This window comes from Netta rufina, assembly GCF_964035555.1.
Source record: "Netta rufina genome assembly, chromosome: 7".
Taxonomy (NCBI): domain Eukaryota; kingdom Metazoa; phylum Chordata; class Aves; order Anseriformes; family Anatidae; genus Netta; species Netta rufina.
In genome coordinates, this window is record NC_140130.1 from 20380204 (window position 1) to 20387869 (window position 7666).

Sequence of the window (7666 nt, forward strand, 5' to 3'; positions counted from 1 at the left end):
CGGGCTCCTCCTCGGGCGCCGCCCGCCCCCTCGCCCCGGCGGGGCCCGGCCCTCAGCGCCCCCCGGAGCGGCCGCTCTCGCCCACGGCGCCCCCCGGCATGACGGGCGGCGGGCACGGCGCCATCGCCCCCGGCCCGGCGAGGGGAAGGAGGGAAGGAGCGATGGGGGCGGCCGCCGCCCGCTGCCTCTCGCGGCGTGCTCTGCTCCGACGGCGGCTGGCAGCGGAGCCGGAGCCGCTCCGCCCTCCTCCGCTCCCTCCCCCGCCGCGGGACCCCGGCCTCGGGGGTGGGGAAGCGGCCGCCCCCAGCCCGCTTCCACCTGCCGGCGGCTGGAGGGCAGCGGGGAGGCGGCTCCCGGCTCCCCGCAGCCCGGCCGGGGCGCTGAGGTGCCCGGGCGGCCCCCGCCGGCAGGAGCCGGGCTGCTGCTCCGAGAGGGCTCCTGCCAGCCGGCCCCCGGCCACACGGGCAGCGCCGACGTGCCCCCGGGTGTCTGTCAGCCTGCGTGTCGGCGGGGTTTGGAGCTCGTCCTTCTCACTGTACTACTGTCAGTTCCATTTCCCATGTCCTCTTTTTTTTATTAATACAATGCGTTGTGTTCAACTGACTCACTGCCTCACGTGTAATCCTTTCTGCAAAGTTAAACAAACAAACAGGAGCATCGCTTTGAAGTAGCTGCTTTTGTGGCAGGGATTCCTGGAACTCACGCCCTTGCCCACTTCTGGGACTCAGCAGCTTTCTCTGTTCTTCAGGTCACAGCCTTGCCTCCAGGCGCAGGGAGGACCAGCCGTCCCAACTGTCAGCTACCCACGGGATGCCAACAGAAGGTTGCACTTCTTGGTACGGTGACATGCTGGGCAGCAAGTTTTAAAAACAGGAAACATCTGCTCCTGAGTGCCCCCTTGTAGTCCTAAAGTGAACCAGATGAAATAGAGGAAATGAAAGTGGGAGCGTTGACCCCGGATGGATCAGTAACCACTGACCAATTTCAGCGATATCTGACGAGGCGAGGTCCTGCACCAGGCAGAGGGAAGAACTGTACGTGTGGCCCCATCCTAAGAGGGACTGCAGCATGAGCTCACGTCATTCAGCCATAAAAATCTGATTTAAAGAAGGACCTAATAAGTACTCAACTGCCCGAACAAAGGTTATTTGACACTCCTAGGCACTGGTGAAGCATAGATCCATAGCAAGTGAGGTCTCTATACTTGGCTCACAGAATGTCTTGTTTTTAATGAAATCTTCCCTTCTGTCAGCATCACCTGATTCCTGGAACCAGGCTTTGCGTCATGCGTGGCTGTGCATTGGCCCAGCTCCCCTGTGAGGAGGACTTTGGGGCTGGGGTCTGGTGTGAGGAGCACAGGCGCAGCCTTCTGAGGCCAGCACATCCACCAGGCAGGGAGTAGCACTCTGGAGTGCAGTTGCTTGCTTTCCCTTCCAACCCCCACATCTTGATTTGAGGATGATAATAAAATAGGCAACTTTCACGTTGTAAGTATGAGAGCTAGTTGGGCAGCTCTTTGACCATTATCAAGCTGAAAGTGTTTTCCTGTTCAGACACTTATTTTGATGCATTTTTGTGTTACTTGCCTCATTGTGTCCACTCACAATAAAAGCCCTCCTTGTTTAACCACACAGGAAGTATCGGTGAACTGTGAGCTGCAGATGACTTACCCTACCAGGGTGATAAACCCATGCCTTTGTCCCTCCTCCCCAGCAAAACAAATATTAAGAAGAAAAAGAATCTTTACAAATGGTAAGGGTACCTACAAATAAGTTAAAGCATTGAGGCAAAATGTGGAGAAAGGGGAGTATTTCCTCATTGTGCAAATACATTTTTCTACAATAGTGTCTGAAGTACAGTAAAGGAGATAGGAACTGAGTAAATTTTGTTCAAAATAGATCCATATCATAAAAGCTGATAACATTGTTCAGTTTAATACTAACTGTAAAGGCAATTTTTCAGTTGCTTAAAATGTCACTGAGGCAGAGCAAATTATAATCTGGTGCTTCCTGGAAATGTGTTGACACAATTCATTAAATCAGTCACTCTTCTTGACAGCTTTTCAATACATTTCTGGAACGTGACTCTGTAAGTGTACCCAGTGGATTATATGCAGGATCATTTGCATGTTACACTTACCCATTTCAACCTACAAGGAGGATTTTAGCCTCATCTTTTGTTTTGTACCTTAAATTCCCATACAATTTGTTAGAAGTTAATCACCTGGTTTCTTTCTTTTCTCAAAGGCTATATGTTACCCTTCTTTGCATTTACTCTCTTGATCTTATCTTTGAAGAGACAAGCCAATTTAAGTCAAAGGGATTTACATGCTATTACAGAAAGTTGTGGTGGTTTTTTTTTTTTTCTTTGTGTGTGTGTGTGTGTGTGCGTGTTTACTTTTATAGAGGAAATGCAAAATCTTGGCAAGATGAAGCAGCTGATACATCCCTAAAACCTTTTCCTTGAAAGTGTTTCACTGGGACACACCTGGAAAAATGTTCCAGTTTCCAGGGCTGGGCTCAGTCTGGTGAGGTGCTTTCCCTGGGGGTTTCAGAGGCTTTCATATCCCCAGAGCCTGTGAAAGCAGAAAGTGTACATCATTTCATGGGACCACATCTATGCTATGCATTTAAAGGCTATCACACATGAAGTTAGGGGTTGATCCTTCCAAGTGAACATCCCACTTTTGTTTTCAGTGACTCCATTTACAAATTCTGACTGCTGTTCCAGACAGCATATGGAAATTATGATTAGCTCATTGGGTGTCAAGAACGACAAGTTGACATTTGTGATACCCCTCTTCCACCCCATGATATTACCTTTCCACCTGACATTGGGCTTCAAAAAATATCATCAAATCAGTTTCATGGCTGAGCTTACTAACATCCTGTCCTTAAGTAATTTATGTTCTTTCTCTATAAAAGCCTCTTCATATTTCTGTGTACCTCTGACTGTGCTACAGCCCTTGTCCCTCATTGTTCATGACCCTGTTGAAGTTAAATTATTTTGGTCACACTTGCTAATATACTTCATTGCATATCTCATCTTTGATATTTCATTCTTGTTATATAGAAATGTTCCAAATTTAAATAAATAAATAAAAATAAATAAAAAGGGCAAGGGAATCTTTTTCTTTGATTTTTTTGCCCTCCAAAAATAGTTGACTTTTTTTTCTTTTTTTTTCTTTTTTTTTCCCCCTCTTTCAGAGATAGTGTTGATCACAGAACATCAGAATTTGTGATTCATACTATGTATAAAATATATCAGTGGGTTTTGGTATCAATTCTTTGCCTCCGTGTTAGCAAAGTAAGGTAAGATGGACAGAGGAAGAAAGCAAACAAAATGTCACCAGCACATGTTGATTTGGTATGTCCATTCTGTTTCTACGAAAGTGTTTATGTTGAAAGAACTTGCACTCAATCCTGGATGCTTCATCCCTTTCCTGAGGACTTAATTCTTGCAGAGTCCATTGAATCAGCAGGTGTTTGCTAACTTACAGCCCTCTGACTGAAATGGGTCCAGGACTGCAGCATGAGGAACTTCACCAGCAGAAGAAAAACCACTGACAGCCCAGCACAGTAACTCTTTCCCCTCCACAGCCATGTCCAGAGCTGTGCTTATCTTAACATAAAATCTTAAAGGTGCTGCTACATTTTCATTCTTAAATGATTTAATTTTGGATACATAGCAAGAAGGTACCACAACATGAGTACGAAATCTTCCAGGGTCCCTTCCAATGCCTAACATTCTGTGATTCTGTGAAATGTAATAAACAGGAAAATTTTCTTGCTATTTTTCCTTTATTTATCTCTTTTTTGTCCTTCCTTGCCTGAGCTAGTCTATATTCATAAGCTGTTGTTTTCATTTATCTCTTGTAAATTTTTTTCATTCGTTTTCATCTTCTTTTCTTGGAAACCAATATAAGTGTGGTGAGGACCTGCTGTTGGGAATAATAAATAAAGAATAGGTATATGTTTCTTCTGCCTTGGGGAAACATGTTGTCAAAATATTTAGAATATTTTATCACAGATTGGGTAGAAATCCATGGACAAATATTATTGAAACCTTGATTTTTATTCCCAGCATGTAGTTTAGCAAATAACACTCTTGTCCAACTTCTAGCAAAGATGTTGCAGCTGCAGTTTCTTTTCTGTCCTTTCTTGCCTTTGTGAAAATAAATCATCACCACTCTGTGGCAGTAAAACAGAGAGGTAACCATTCACATCTTTGGTGTTTCTTATCATTGTCAATATAAATACTCACATCTGTGCAAGTTAAATAAATGTGAAATGATGTCTTCCTTCTTTGGAACCAGCAAATACGAACAAAAGCAAGCTGTCATCTCAAAAGAAAACAAACAATTAAGATGAAATTTATACTAGAAATTTCTTTATCATGCAGAAAAACAGAGCTCTCATCCCTGAAAATTCATTCTGCAGCTTTATGAAGGAAACTGTTAAGGTTATGATAAAAAGTGACCCTGACATTTATGTTACTGAGTTGCTGAGATGGGTGATACCAAACAATATCTTCAGCTTCTTAAAGGTGCTAAACACAGAACTAAACAATAAATAAATAAATAAATAAATAAATAAGCAAGCAAAAATCTGTCAGCCACTACCCTGGGCTGCCCATTGAAAACATGTTAGAGGAACTGTTAGAGGAACTGCCTAAAAAAAAATACCAGAAAGGACTTCACTGAGATCTAAATATAGTGAGAAAAAATATCTAGAGGGAGAAAATTTGGCTCTACTAGGAGGACTTCAGGCCACAGACAAAACAAAGCATATTAGAGGCTTCTGACATAATAGCCAGAACCATAAAGATGTTTTAAGTAGATCACCAGGGCTGGCCTGAACAAAAATAGTAATATTGAAGTAATTAATGTAGGAAATAAGGTTGCACGCTGGTCTGTGAAAATGATTTGTGATATGTGATGCTGAAAGTGCTTCATACTCAGACTCTTACGCCATCATAGCTAATAGTGTTCTTCAGGATTCATGAAGATCCATTTAAATGTTCTCCATTTTAAGTGCCTCAAGTAAAGGTTTGTTTAGCTTGTATATCGCCAAACACAAAAGCTGCTTAATCTTGTTCAATGTCTCTTAGCACAAGTCCAATAGGGTGTAGTGGGTTTACGTGGCAATGTTTTGGTAGCAGGGGGCCATAGGGGTGGCTTCTGTGAGAAGGATCTAGAAGCTGCCCTATGTTTGGTAAGGGCCCCACTGCTGACCAGAGCCGAGCCAATAAGCGATGTTGTTTTGCACCTCTGCGAGAACATATTTAAGACAGGGGAAAAAAACGCTGTGATACACAGCAGCTGGGAGAGTGAGAGGAGTGAGGAATAGCCTTACAGGCGCCAAGGTCAGTGAGGAAGGAGGGGGAGAGGTGCTCCAGGCGCCAGAGCAAAAGTCCCCTGCGGCCTTTGGTGAGGACCATGGTGAAGCAGGATGTCCCCCTGCAGCCCATGGAGTACCACGGTGGAGCAGGGTTCCACGCTGCAGCCCATGGAGGAGACCATGGTGGAGCAGGTGGCCCTGCACCAACGGAAGTTGCGGCCTGTGGAAAACCCCTGCCCAAGCAGATTCCAGGCCAGACCTGTAGCCCGTGGAGAGGAGACCACGCAGGAGCAGGTGACCTGGCAGGAGCTGCTGCCCGTGGGGGAGCCAGGTTGGAGCAGTTTGCTCCTGAGGGATGGACCCCGTGGTACGGACCCATATCTGGAGCAGTTCTGGAAGAGCTGCTGCCTGTGGGAAGCCCACGATCACTTCATCAAGGACTACATCCCATGGGAGGGACCCCACAGCACAGGGGATGAGAGTGATTGAGAAGGAGCAGCAGAGAAGAAGCGCTGTAGACTGACCATAACCCCCATTGCCCTGTCCCCCTGCGCCACTCAGGGGGAGGAGGTGGAAGAGGGTGGATGGGGGGCGTGGGGGGGGAAGGTGCTTTTGGTTTCTTTCCTTTGTTTCTCACTTCTCTAGCTTGTTAGTAATAAGCAATAAATCTTACTGTCTCCCTATGCCGAATCTGTTTTGCTCATCACAATAATAATACTGTGTGACGTCCTTGTCCTTATCTCCACCTTTGAACCCTTTTCATCGTATTTTCTCCCCGTTCCTCTTTGAGGATGGGGAGTGAGAGAGCGGTTGTGGTGGAGCTCAGCTGCCCACTCAAGTGGAACCACCACACAGGGCCACTCAGAAATAATTGATATGTTTATGGATTTCTTCTTACAGACAAGTTAAGACAAATTAAATCAAGTTATAGCATACATAGTTAAAGAAAATCTGAAATAATACTTGAAGCTCTTCTATGTTCATACCCTTCACAGAAAGGCCTTGAGAATACCATTCAGGCTATGCTAATTGTTCAAATGACTGGCAGAGAAGCATTTCTGGCTGATCTAATAAGCAAACACCTTACAGGCTCATATAGGCCTTTGCTGAAATAGCTTGACCTCTACTACTGTCAAAATGGCTGCCATACCTGTGGCAACAACAAAGACTATCTATCAGTCTGTTTTTTCCCCTTTCATAGAGATGTGACAGAATGTTGTCTACTGTCCCTTAAAGCCACCCTGAGCTCCTATTCTGGTCTCTGCAGCCACAGCTGGCTTCTGTTAATGCCATCTCAGGTCTTTGTAACTCTAACAAGGCCAGAAATTTGTCAAGCAGACACTGTTGTTTCTTGGTGATCCGTTGCAAAACGTGTGATCAGCGGTGATGGTCATCCAGAGAGGTCCCAGATGACTAAAGACTTGCTAATGTGATGCCCATCTATAAGAAGGGTCATAAGGAGGACCTGGAGAACTACAGGCCTGTCAGCCTGATCTCAGTGCCAGGAAAGGTGATGGAACAGGTCATCTTGAAGGAAATCACACAGCATATGTGGGACAAACAGGGGATCAGACCCAGTCAGCATGAGTTCATGAAAGGCAATTCCTGCGTGACCAACCTCATCTCCTTCAATGACCAGGTGACCTGCCTGGTGGATGAGGGAAAGGCTGTTGATGTAGTCTTAGACTTCAGCAAGGCTTTTGACATGGTCTCCCACAGTATTTTCCTGGAGAATCTGGCAGCCCATGTCTTGGGCAGGTACACTCTTTGCTGGGTTAAAAACTGGCTGGATGGCAGAGAGTTCTGGGCCCAGAGAGTAGTGGTGAACAGAGTGAAATTCAGGTGGCGACAGGTCACCAGTGGTAATCCCCAAGTGTCAGTGTTGGGGTCCATCCTCTTTAATGTATTTATTGATGATTTGGATGAGGGAATTGAGTGCTACCTCAGTAAGTTTGCAGATGACAGCAAGTTGGGGAGAAGTGTTGATCTGCTGGAGGATAGGAAGGCCCTGCAGAGGGGCCTGGCCAGGTTGGATTGATGGGCAGAGGCCAATGGGATGATGATCAATATGGCTAACTGCTGGGTCTCACACTTCGGCCACAATAACCCCATGCACCACTACAGGCTTGGGGCAGAGTTGCTGAAAGGCTGTGCAGAGGAAATGGCTCTGGGGGTGCTGGTTGATGCTCGCCTGAACATGAGCCAGCAGTGTGCCCAGCTGTCCAAGAAGGCCAACAGCATCCTGGCTTGTATCAGGAATAGTGTAGCCGGCAGGGCCAAGGAGGTGACCGTCCCCCTGTACTCTGCTCTGGTGAGGCCACGCCTCC